This window comes from Amblyomma mixtum, chromosome 4 (genome assembly GCF_055824585.1).
Source record: "Amblyomma mixtum isolate Tamu chromosome 4, ASM5582458v1, whole genome shotgun sequence".
Classification (NCBI taxonomy): domain Eukaryota; kingdom Metazoa; phylum Arthropoda; class Arachnida; order Ixodida; family Ixodidae; genus Amblyomma; species Amblyomma mixtum.
In genome coordinates, this window is record NC_143015.1 from 110706624 (window position 1) to 110719973 (window position 13350).

The 13350-nt window shown below is 49.9% G+C and overlaps 1 pseudogene; it reads right to left on the bottom strand.

Moving 5' to 3' along the window:
- Positions 1-6746: 6746 nt before the first annotated feature.
- Positions 6747-12142, bottom strand: LOC149347854 (endothelin-converting enzyme 1-like; annotated as a pseudogene).
- Positions 12143-13350: the final 1208 nt, after the last annotated feature.

Sequence of the window (13350 nt, forward strand, 5' to 3'; positions counted from 1 at the left end):
TGAGCAGGCATGGAGAGGGAAGATAGGTGGAGCAAAAGCTCTACCTTGCAAGGAGCTGCAAAGGTGACAGAGAAGAGCTGTAACGTGCGTCTGATCTTTTCTTCAAATTTCACCTCTGAAGTACCCACGGGTTCGAACCCATCCGCGGCGGCCACGTTTTGATGGAGGTGAAACGCAAGGCACCCATTTGCTGAGCGATGCCAGTGCACGTTCCCCAGGTGGCCGTAATTATTCTGGAGCACTCAGACACGGCACACCTCTTTACTACTATCAGTGCTGAGGAAGCGCGGGATGTGATAACGGGCAGCCACTTGTGCACGCAGGGAGCTACATTGCCGCGACAAATGTGAAAGCCAGCTGCGAGTGGTATCAGAGGGTTTGGGATTGGTCATTATCCATATCATATGGTTTGGTTTGGTTTATTGGGGTTTAACGTCCCGAGGCAACTCAGGCTATGAGAGAAGCCGTAGTGAAGGGCTCCGGAAATTTCGACCACCTGGGGTTCTTTAACGTGCACTGACATCACACGGTACACCGACCTCTAGAATTTCGCCTCCATCGAAATTCGACCGCCGCGGCCGGGATCGAACCCGCGTCTTTCGGGTCAGAAGCCGAGCGCCGTAACCACTGAGCCACCACGGCAGGGACATCATATGGTGTGAAGGGGGCGACATAGAATACTCTGGAGCTAACAGGCTGCACAGCGTTCCCTCTCTGCAGCAATGCAAAAGCCAGCAATAACACCACACCATGCTGATGCACAAACATGATGCCTCCAGCTGTCGCTAAACATCCCGTTACATTGCCGAAACCGTGGCGTCAATTTTTACAGCAAAAGCTGTTACACGGAGCACTTTCGGTACACCGGCGGATTCAGGACTAACAGCGTAGACTGCCAACATCCGGTCACGTGACCGGATATGAACTGTCACGTGGCCGTGTGCGTGTCTTGGTAACCCATAGTTGCCACACAGTGTGTACGCCTTGACTACATGCAAGCTGCAGTGATAGTGTCCCAGCTGGTGCCAGTCGACAAGACCGTGCACTCTACGCAGCCTCTTACTACTAAGGTGGCAGCGAAGAGCTAAGAATGTGTGTGCACTGCGATTGGTTATGGGGGATTGATGTTTCACAGCACACTGCACGCTAGTAGGCAGCAACAGTTGGCATACGGCCGATAGGCCACATAAACAAGTGTTAGATGTCATGTAAAATTAGGCTGCTTGCAAACACAAGGAGGTAACAATCTGGGGAGGGCCAGGCAAACCGAGCAAGAAACCGGCAAAGCAACACACACAGCAGTGAATGGTACAGTGAGAGCTACCGAAATGAGAGCGAGTTCTGCGCTGAGGCTTCACGGCAGGGAGCCAGACAGTGCAATGCTGCAATAGTGATTACAAAGCAGTAAGACTGAATTGCAGTGTGATGGCAAGATGGGAAAGCTTGCAAAGCCAGGACTTGGCAACCGTAGCCTGCAGCGGTGATGATCCATGAAGCAACAGACGTCAAATTTCAAAGATTATTTTTAGTGTGGCACGTGCCCCTTGCCTGCTGAGATGGTCCAGTAAAAGTGTGGCAGCCTCCAAGAAGGAAAGATGCATGTACACGGCATGGCAGGAGCTGCCATGTATAAAAAATGTGGGATAGCAGTTAAGTGGGCACATCGCTTCAATTTTTATTCAAAATACTGTGGCGACATGGTCGTTACTAAATCTCAGCCCACAGCTTTAATGTATGGCCATGAAAGTGTCACTAAATGCAGTTCATGGAGCATGTGCTACAAAGAATCATATAGACGATCAATGCAAATGAGGTGGCAGAGTATGCATTAACATTACTCTTGGACGGAGCAGCTGCTGCCACTAACAAGTTCAGACCATGCAAGCCGGTGGCGTGATCCAGCCTGTCAATCACCGTGTGACCAACTGTTCCCCTGGTTTACTCTCCCAATTCAATCTAGTACAGTGAGGTGCAAGGAGTTTATAGATCACGACAAAAAAAGAAGGATTCCCTGCAGCTTAGCATGACAGTCACACAAGTTATGTAGATGGGCGTTCCTTTTGCGCAACTGCTGAGCTCTAGTAGTGTCAAGAAACGGAGCCACAGCTGACTGGAGACCATCGTAAAGGACACCGGCATTATCTGTGTTAATGGTCCCATTAGTGCAAGCTGATGCGATGGCCACGTGAATACCATTTGCTTGGATGTGCGAGAATAAGTCCAACAGCACTTTTAGAAGCAGAAATGCAGCCAGACTGACTAACATGCCTCACATGGCCGGCAGAATTCTAGTCGATCAGATGTGCTTGTCCACATTCTCTGCTATTAACGCGATAGCGTGAGAGGACCATTACGCAGAAGATCTGGCGTCGGCACTGTCGGCATAGTGTGTGATAAACAGGGTGACATAGGGTGGCCCGAACAGCCACCCCCCGAGAAGTAACCTAGGTGGGCAATAAGTCATGTCACCTTATGGCAACATCACAACGTACCCACCAGTGGCAGCACCTGCCATCGCAGGGCAGTGGCACGCCGCTTCACCGCTGCACCATTGCCCAATGAGTGGTATGAGAACTCCCAAGGAACATATCAATGTAAAGTTGAGAATGACCAATTCCACATATATGGGCATTTCTTCATTAACCCTATCACGTCTTCTCATTAAGGTGTAGTTAAAGTGTCCTCTCCAATTTTTTGCACGCTCTGGCCACAAGAAGAAAGAATTTCAGTCTTTGCAAGTCATCCTTGGCCCACTGCCATTCCTAGGGAGTTGTTGGTCGGAAGCTACAAGGCACCCTTTGGTCTTCCTTTCCTCTCTCCCCTGAACAGCCTTATTTTCCACCTTCCCATTTCTTTATCCAAGAATTGCGTCATTTGTTTTTTTGCGAAAATAACGTGTCCGTACCGGCTTCACTTATTCGCTATGTGTTACCTGCATAAAAGACTTCGCTTAATATAGCCCACATGTTCACAAAATAGGTACACACGAGTAAGAAACCGGCAAAGCAACACACACAGCAGTGAATGGTACAGTGAGAGCTACCGAAATGAGAGCGAGTTCTGCGCTGAGGCTTCACGGCAGGGAGCCAGACAGTGCAATGCTGCAATAGTGATTACAAAGCAGTAAGACTGAATTGCAGTGTGATGGCAAGATGGCAAAGCTTGCAAAGAAAAAGGTATCAGTGAAAATGTACAAAGGGCATCACTATGGTTCTTCAGAGCTACGGATGATGGCATTGAGAGCATCAACAAAAAATTAAAATAAAAAGTACCATTGTCACTCTTCGCGGACAACGAATGCAGGAAAGCGACGACCCTTGTTGCAGATTATTCCATAAAAGGTTTGAATAGCCACCACATATTCTCTGAAACAGAAGAAGATCAGTAAAAGGTGTGCAGACAGTCATTCCTCAACACACCCTCAAGTACCTTCATTACTTGCTCTCTAGTCCATGTAACCACATTTACGAGAGCGCTGGTTACAAATATATTATACAGACCATTCCCAAACATGTCATCCTGGTACTGGTGTTTTCGACTTTTTTACGGTGTTATGAAATTACACAAAACAACATGACTACAAAGATGCCACACAGAAACGCAAGTAAGCGCTCTAAGTGTTCATGGCTGTGGCATTGCGCACAGTGCACTCTATTACAATAAATCAACTAGCCTGCACCAGTACGAGCTACTGTATCCCTTAGCATAGACAAACAATAAAAATAATGTTAATATTCTGCACCCTCTCGGTCCCGTTTGTGCTCTTCGTAAGAGCAGTCCAAGCTCTGCTAATTAAAAACTGACGTTCAGTTCAGGGACTAATGACCCGAGGGCCAAGACAAAATGTTGGGGAAAGAGTTTCCACAGATACGAACACGCATGGGCACGATGTGCTTTCCAGGAGTGGTAGAACGCTGGTGGCGCAAAATTCTGCAACACACTTTTCCAAGGCAATGCACTTTTTGTCGACATAGGCGCGAAATTCCGCTTGAAGCTCGTTCCGTGTTGGAAACTCCGATGAGATCAGCACGGAAGACACTGCACACAAAGGTCTTGGAAGGCGCTTGTAAGGAAACAAATTATGAAGCAGTGCGTGTAGAAAGTAGTCCCACAGCGTACTTGAACCTTTGAGTCTGTGGCTGGCTATACTATGCATGAGCAAATGTCTACAGTCATAACAGTCACGTGTCATTGGGAAAAAAATGGCACAGAGTTAATAATAGTCCATTTTCTCTGTGAGACAAATAAAATAAAAATTTAATATATTACTATTGTGCAAAAGGAAAGCAGATCTGTGAGGACTGCTGAGAGTTGCTCTGCCTTTTATGTCATTTTATGTGCGTGTTTTTTTCCTTCTTTGGGACTGCCAGTCGCTGTAAACAGAGGCAGTGCCTAAACAAACGCTAGTTGTAAGTTCAACGTTGTGTCTGTGTCTCTTCTCGTCATCGTAGTATGCGCTGCACAGATAATGTCTAACCAACATGCCCAAGCGTCTACTTTGTCTATTTACGACATGTCGCATACGGCAAACAAGCCGCATATATAGTATCTGTAAGTATGTTACGCAAGGGGCAAGGGCGTTTACGAATGATTGTGGATTACGTATATTGCGCTGTCTCATTACGCTAACAGACCGCCAACGATTTTTGGGCATTCTGACAATTTTCGTGCACTTAGAGGCCGCTTTGCTTGCAAGTTTCTCGAAAGCCCATGTATTTTGGCGCTATGCAGCCAAAATTTGTTTGGCCACAGCGCCAAGGATAACGCGTTCTCGAAATTCTAAAAACTGATATGGGTATTATTTACGGTGGCCTACACGCTTCTCAATAATTACGGAGCCTAACAGTAAGTTAAAAAGTCAACTATTGAATATTAGTTAACCAGCCTGCTAGTTAGCTCGTCTTAGATGTGTTCTCCTGTACTACATGTCATTGCGATCCAGTGGCCCTTGCACTTTAAGTAATATTATTTCATTCAATTATCAAAGGAATTAATCAGCATGGAAGATGGCAATACCAGGGCCTCCTCTCCCCCCCTCACCATCGTAGTTTTTACGCACCCTTTCATATTTTCTCTTCCTCCTTTAATTTTTTTTTCTGTCCCTGGGTATTTCCGTCTCCCATGCTGCTTAATTCATCCGTTTTGCACGTCAACGCAGCCAGTCATACCATGCTACCTGTCACAGCTGGACACATCCTTTCAAGCCCACATTTTCTCTCTCCCACACTCCACATCCACGCATTCCTTTCTGCTCAGCTGACCTGCTATTTCTTTTCACAGTTTTGCATGACAACCGGTGAATCCTCTCCAGCATGTCAACAAGATTCAGGCTCCCGAACCTGCACCATAGCAGCCTCGGCCAAGCATTCAGTTGCAGGAGTACCACGTTTTGGTCGAATAGTGGTCACCCGCAGTCAGGACAGTGTGGAAGTCTCCATGCTTTTGAAGGCTGCCAGTTTGCCCGACGCCCCATCGCCTTGTCGAGACGGGTTCCTCGATACAAGAGATCATCCTTCAAGAAAGCGAACAGGCAAACGCTCCTAATCTCGTTTTTCAGTTTACCAGGAAACTTTTTCGAGCGTCACTAATAAAGGACGAGTCTACCAGCACACACTGGCCTATTCGTAGCACTGTCGCCGGGAGCGGGCCCGGGCCGGGCACCGGGCCGAGCTTGGCAGGCGGAGCTCGGGCCGTGCTCGGCCATTGAGCCTTGGGCCCGAGTCGGCCCTGGACTTCTTACAGATTGACCACCCTGCACCTATCATAAGTTTAGTACTGAGTCTTCAGGTCCATGGACTGATCCTATTGAACCAGAGCATAGTCGCCATTGCCGAACGCTATTCTATAGGCCACTGCCGTTGGTGACGCCGAGCTATATGGGACACAGGTTACTATGGGCCCTCCTTACCCCATCGTCATGTGAAGGACTAACCACGGCGTTGAAGCGTCAGTGACTTTTTGGTGGTAGAGAACTCTCTTCCTAGCATAAACAAGGAACAAAACACCAAACCATTGAAACGGTTCAAGGAAAAAACGCTTCCGATTATTAAGGTGCACAAATAAAAAGGCCCCAGTGCATCAATTCCTCTACACTACAAATACATCGATCCCTGTCAAGAAAGCATCTGGCTGGACGTCAGCAGCACATGGACACTTGGGAAAACGTAAACAGCGTTGTACACAGTTTGAAAGCATGGAGAAGACAATCGCTTATTGCATACATACAAATGATGCTAGCCAGACAGCTCGGATAATACAGCAGCGGAAGCCACAACTACACAAACGCGCAGAGCTGACAACATACAAGACAGCATGTCCGCGTCACAGCTGCATGGCCACAAAGCAGCAATGACCAGAAAGAAAAAGGAAAAACAGCCCTAAAATTCATCCAGCGTTGCTCTGAAGCGTAAACCACCTTTGTGTAAACGGCTAATACGGTGGCCACGGCTATAGCGCTGTGTACGCCACAGATCGCCCGGACTAAGTCAGCACACAATTTCTTACTCATTCAAACTAGAAACCACAACATCATAAGCGCTTTCGCAGCGGCATATACGTCGCCTTTGAAATATGCCTGGCCTCATGAACCAGCAAATCGGAAAGCACGTGCCATTATTGACATCAGTTCTGGGCACTTGCCCGACATCTGCCTATTTTGAGCGGAGCAGAATGTGCTCTTCGCTTGCACTGCCCTCCAGGTCGTTAGCGAGAACAATAAGCAAACTATATCACAAGTTCTCAATGAAGGCTGTCCCGGGATCACAATAATACCTGAAGTGGTGACATTATTTAAACTAGAGATGAAAGTAAACTGTTTCAGGAGTGAATGCATGGTCATTAAACCACAGCGTAGTCTATGATCGTCATCAAGTCCTATGCAGAAAATCAGGCGAATACGGAATGGCATCTCATGAAATGTCCCGGCATCCCGAATATGCAAGCTTTCCAGGGGAACCGGTCAGCCAAAAAAATTGCACTTATTCTGCGGATTCATCTTGGAAAGATTGGAACATTCGAACGCTCTCGCGAATGCCGCAGAATTGCGCACGACGATGTCACAGTCTGACGCGAAGGCGCTGTGGAAGCCATGTACAGTGCAGGACATGTAACACATGGTCATGAAGAGGGCTTTGTCCGCTGAAATGTACTTTCCAACGTAAACACCTTCGCCGTTGTCGGCGTCTTCCATTGCCGCGTACGCAATCTCTGCCGCCGGCAACTCCGGAAACACGCTCGCCAAACCGTAGGAGCTGAGGCAGCTGTCTCTCTCCTGGTAGGCTTTTGTCGTCTCGTCGGAGAAAATGCAGTCCACCTCCGTGCCGTTCGGAAGCCAGCGGATGCCTTCTTTGTCCAGAGCCTTCACTAAGTTAAGCGCCAACAAGTACCCGAGGCCGCCGAAAAACATGGAGTTCGTGCCGCCACTGTAGAAGAGCGGAGGATAGGTCATGTAGATGGGTACATCTAGGGTGTCCAGAACGTAGTCGAGCCTGGGGTAGGAAGGCGGGAAGTTGTGTGCGAGGTTCACAGCGTCCCAGTAAACCTGCGAGTCGTTGATGCGACGCACACTCTCGCTGGCACGGTGCATGACCCTGCGTGCCTGAATTCAGAGCTCGACGAACAGTTTCCTCGTGCTCGGGTAGTCCTTGTAAATTTCCTCCAATGGTTCGTTGTTCAGCAACTGCTCTTCGGGCCACGCTCGCATCTTCACCGACCTCAGCTTCTCGCTGGCGACGCGTTTGCTGTCCTCGTCCAACCACGCTACGCCCTCCACCTTCTTGATGGCAGCGAAGACCAGCCTTCGGAATCCGGCGCCAATGACATCCCGGTCCTTCTCCCTGTTGTCGATGGAGACTTCGAGGGAGAGGACAAGCGCCTTGTACGTAGACTCGGTGTGGAAACTGCAGAATTGGGAACGGTAAGCGTCGACCTTGTGCCTGGCGCCGAAACGTCTCAGGAGCATCCGGGGCTCGCCAATGGGCGCCAACATCTGAACGAACGTCCAACTGAACAGGCTGACAAGTCGTGGTCGTTGGTAGCCGACGAGGAAGGCCCCGACGGTCTTCAGGAGGTTCTCGTCGCTCAGATTTACGTCGTCAGTGGCGGCCAGTTCTGGACTCAGCGCTACGTTTTCCCGAAGAAGGTTCATCCAGGTATCCGAGCTGATTGGCTGCGAGTGGTTGCCAATGTCTTCGAGGCGGAATGCTGCCGGGGTCCTCATTCGAGAGAAGATCATTTCGCAAAGCTGGATCAATACGGTGCCCTCCATGTTGCGTGCTTCCTCGATGGTATCCTGGAGGGAGGCATCGTCCACGGGAGCCGTGCTGTTGAGCCTGAGGTCTTCGTAGTATCCCATCCAATATGCAGCGTAACTGCTACGGTCCTTGACAGCCTCGTACTGGTTCAAGAGAAACGGCAGCGACGAAGCGGGGCTGAACACCAGCAGCCATTTTTCAAGCCGGGCGAGCACGCGGACTTCGAACCACAAGTGGACCTGCCACCTGTAGGACAACGCCACCAGCATCTCCAGGGGGTTCGCGTCGGCTCGCGGTGGCTCCGGCCAGCTGAGACCCATTTCCCGCATGAGTGCCAGGAACTGCGGCAGGTGGGCGCCGCCGTGGTCCCGTGCGTTCATGCAGGACTTGTACATGTCGAGGGCTTTGGCTGCCACGGGGAACTTCAGGGTGCCCTTGATGAGCAGTTCGCTGAAGATGGCGTGCCGCGCGAAGGCCATGTCGTCGACGGGCGTCTTGACGTGCTCCCTTCGGTCCGTCGAGGGCAACCAGGAGGAGCACACGTAGGCGGAAAAGTCTTCGCACGGGTCGATGCTCCTGTTGAGATCTCTCGTTAGGAGTTCCGCGTGCAAACGGCAGGACAGGCTGTCGCAGTGCTTCCTCTCTGCTGGAGGCGGGGTGTGACCCCTGAACACAAAGGTGACGAGGGCCGCGAGCAGCAAAACCGTGGCGACGGAAGCGATCCCAGCGATGGCCATTTTTTTCCGACGAGTGAGCTGCAAGAAAACGTTAAAATAGAAGGCGACTTTGAAAAGGCTGCGTACTCTCTTTGTAGTGAAATGCGGCGAACGTACGACAAGACTCGAGGCACAGGACGAAAACCAAAGCAGCACGTAGAATTGGCCCAATACTGGAAATAGGTGGGTTTACTTTTCCAATCATCATCATCATCATCAGCAGCAGCAGCAGCAGCAGCAGCAGCAGCAGCAGCCTGACTACACCAATTGCAAGGCAAAGGCCTCTCCCATGTCTAATTAACCCTGTCCTTTGCCCGTTGCGGCCACTGTATCCCCGCAAACTTCTTAATCTCATCCGCCCACCTAACTTTCTGCTGTCCCCTGCTATGTTTGCCTTCTCTTGGAATCCATTCCGTTACCCTTAAGGACAAGCGGTTATCTTGCCTTCGCATTACATGCCCTGCCCAGGCCCATTTCTTCCTCTTGATTTCAACTAGGATATCATTAACCCGCGTTTGTTCCCTCACCCACTCCAACCTCTTCCGATCTCTTAACGTTAATCCTATCATTTTTCTTTCCATAGCTCGCTGCGTTGTCCTTAACTTGAGCTGAACTCTCTTTGTTAGCCTCCACGTTTCTGGCCCATAGGTGACTACCGGTAAGATACAGCTGTTCTATACTTACCTCTTTAGGGATACTGGCAAACTGCCATTTATGATCTGAGAGAACCTGCCATATGCGCTCCACCCCATTCTTATTCTTCTAGTTATTTCCCTCTCATGATCTGGATCTGCGGTCACTAGCTGCCCTAAGTAGACATATTCTATTACTACTTCCAGCACCTCGCTACCAACTGCGAACTGCTGTTCCCTTGCTAGGTTGTTGAACATTACTTTGGTTTTGTGCATGTTAATTTTTAGCCCCACTGTTCTGCTCTGCCTGTCTAACTCATTGATCATGCTTTGAAGTTATTGTCCTGAGGGGCTTAGCAAGGCAATGTCATCAGCGAATCGTAAATTACTCTAGTATTCTCCATTAACTCTTATCCCCAATTCTTCCCATTGCGGGCCCCGTAAGCAGCCCGTACGCAGGCGGTGAATAGCATTGGCGAGATCGTGTCTCCCTGCCTGACACCTTTCCGTATTGGAATTTTATTGCTGACTTTATGGAGAACTCTAGCAGCTGTGCAGTCGTTATAAATATCTTCCAATATATTCGCATAACACTCTTCCACACCCTGGTTCCGCAGTGCCTGCACGACAGCTTAAGTTTCCACTGAGTCATATGCTTTCTCGTAATCAATGAAGGCTACATATAGGGGTTGGTTATATTCTGCCCATTTCTCTATCACCTCATTGATCGTATGAATGTTGTCTATTGTCGAGTCTCCTTTACGAAAGCCTGCCTGATCATTTGGTTGACTGAAGTCTAAGGTTGTCCTGACTCTATTAGCCCTACCTTAGTAAATACCTTGTAGGCGACGGACTGATCGGTCTGACGTCATACAGTTTCCGCGGCTGTATTGACGTCCGCGCTATTTCTACATTTTTGATACTAATTAATACAGTCATCAAACTTAACAGCTACGATCATTTTGCACTCCTCTATCGGAAACGACCATTCGTTTTCTCATATCCTTTTTAGTTCCCGGGTTAACACGGGTCAAACGCTGCCAAAGGTGTGACACCCTCTGCTAACGGGTGAGAGTATGAGCCATGAAAGGCTTTCGCCTCAATATTTCGTGCTTAACAGGCACACTTTCAGAAGCCGCCCTCGCTGGAAAACGAACTGAGCGCACAAGGCACTCACCCCAGCCTTGGCCGAGAAGGGCCCAGCTGGATGTCCATAGCTGCCGGTGGACGTATCCGACATTCCCTTCTTCCCTCTGGAAATCCAGCTCGTCTCCCTGGCATTTGACAGGAAGGAATGGTGGCCAGCCGGACCGCGCATCTCCTCCGCACCGGCTGACCTCTGGAGGCCCGAGGCCGCCGGAGCGTCGGACGGTTTTCTCGAGGACAGAGCCGACTGCTGCTGTGGAGCGTCGAGCGGTCTAGCCGCCGATACGTGCGGCTTATCTGGGTCGTTCGCCATGGCGTCGCTGGGGTCCGCGTGCGGCGGTAGCGGTGCATTGCCGTCGGCAGGAGAAAGAATATGCGTGGACTTGCGTCTAAGGCAGTAGGCAGTGGCACCGCCCAACGGCGGTTGATGCTGCGTCGCCGTTGGCGCTGCAGACAAATCAAGGACGAAATGTTACCGGGAAACTGTGGTTTGTAGAGTAAAACAGCGATAGGACCGAGTCGAAATGAGGGGTGAAGAAGTTTCTGTCAGAAAATCGCACTCGTCTCTATTTTTATAGCGATAGCTACACTACGCCAGCCGCTTCGCCTCTTCATGATGGTAGTACTTTCGCCGTGCTTGCACGTCGGCCATGGTCGCACCGACTTTGAGCGGTTGCCTAGCAACCGCCGAGGTGGAAACCCGGACCGCACCGTACAGGAAGGGAGGAAGTGGGAGTAAAAGAAGAAAGAGGGGCCGTTATGAAATGAAAATTGTATTTGAGGAAAGGAAATTACACCGTAACTGTCTCGCATATCTCGGTGGACACTCGTCATCCGTTTGTAGAGGAAGGAAGGGAGATTGAAAGAAGAAACAGAAAGAGGGGCCTTAATGAAGAAACTGACTTTGAGGAAAGGAAATCACGGAGTTACTGTGAATCCACGTCCAGGGACGAAAATGAAGGAGGAACGCGAGTTCCATTTCGCCAGCTATAGCTCTCGCGTCACTCCACGTTTAACCAGAGCTAAACCACAGCTAATTATTTAAGCTGTATCCTGCTATATCCTTAAACTGCTGCTCTTTTCCACATACTCGGAGCTGTCGGTAAGGGATTCTGGTTGCGCCAACATCCTTCCCCGATGGCTTCAGTGTGGGAAGTTAACTGTGCTCACCCGTTACTTTGTCCGCCTTATTGTCCGCTCCCTCGTGGGGCACTTCCTCCGCCACCGGCTTCTCCTCTGCTCCGCTCGCCGGTGCATTGAGCTGCTCTTTCGAGGGCGCCGGCTTCTTCCCCTTGGAGCTCTTCTTGGAATGATCCCGCTCGCCGCCATGGACGGACACCTTCCGAACGGGGCTCGCGTCTTGTCCGTCGGGCGTATCTTTCTTTTTTCCGGTCATCTCGCAAGGTTGCACTGTATGGCGGTCACGGATAATTGAAACGTCTTTGACAAGTAACAGCGACGCATAGGCATGCACATTAAGAACTGGGGTTCCTGAAGACGGCCCATTACATGCCGCACGCGACGAGCATTAATAACATGGGTAACCAAGTCACGTGTTTCACTTGTTGCACTGCTTTGTCTGTTCTATAAGGGATTGTTTAACTGCTTCATGAATGAAATACCCTAAATGTGCGCTCTTCTGGTATATCGCTGTCTATCTATTTCCTATTTGCCTGCCCTGCACGGCTGTGTCATGCCGTGCCATGTCGTGACCTGTCCTGTCCTGCAGTGTGATCAATTTCCCATCCAAAGAAAAAAGGCTGGATGGCTTTGGGCATACTGCCACCGTTATGTACCATTTTTTTTTATCTCTTCTTGGTATGACGTAATGTGCGGTACGTGCGCATGCTGCTCAGTGAGCCCCGACAACGGCCAGAACCCAATAGACACTAAAACTCCCATGGACGTCTTGTGGACGTTTAGGATGTCCATGGGACGTCCAAGAGCATTTTAGTGCCCATTGAGAAGTGACGGACGCGGATACTTGGAAGGAGACAAAGTGCAGCAGAAGCTCGCAAGCTCAGAAAACACATATGCGAAAGGGGCTCCATGAGGGGTAATCCAGTGTGTTATTGCAGTGGTATTGTCCGCGATGGTCTCGTCCAGCAGTCGCCGACCTTATTGCAAATTTTCCTTGTTGCAAACGGAAAGCAGAAAATTGGGCACCAAGCACTCTCAGATATGCGTCCACTGTCGCCATTTTTTGCCGATTTGCGCCGAGGACCCTTTGCAGCTCTTTCGGAACCCAGTTGAAAAAAAAATGACAATCGTGGCCAAAATACGACAAAGTGTTTTGCTGTTCTCTCGTAACGAAAAACGGCCAGCAGCGAAGTGCGCGCCTCTCAATAGTTCCGGATGTGGACTCCCACAGTCAAGACCCAAATTTCGGAACATTAGTGGTGTGGCGACTGCCAACACCCAAGTGGCTGAAGGACGACAGCAGCTTTTCAGCGGAGCGCCACCTGAGTACTACTGGCCAGTGCATCTTTTATAGGGCGCACTGGTACTACAGGCTAACCCCGGGAAAAACACTTGGGGGGTATAGCACCCCGAAGCGATCGACAGATGGGCTGTGAGACGCCACAGTGAAGGGCTCCACAATAA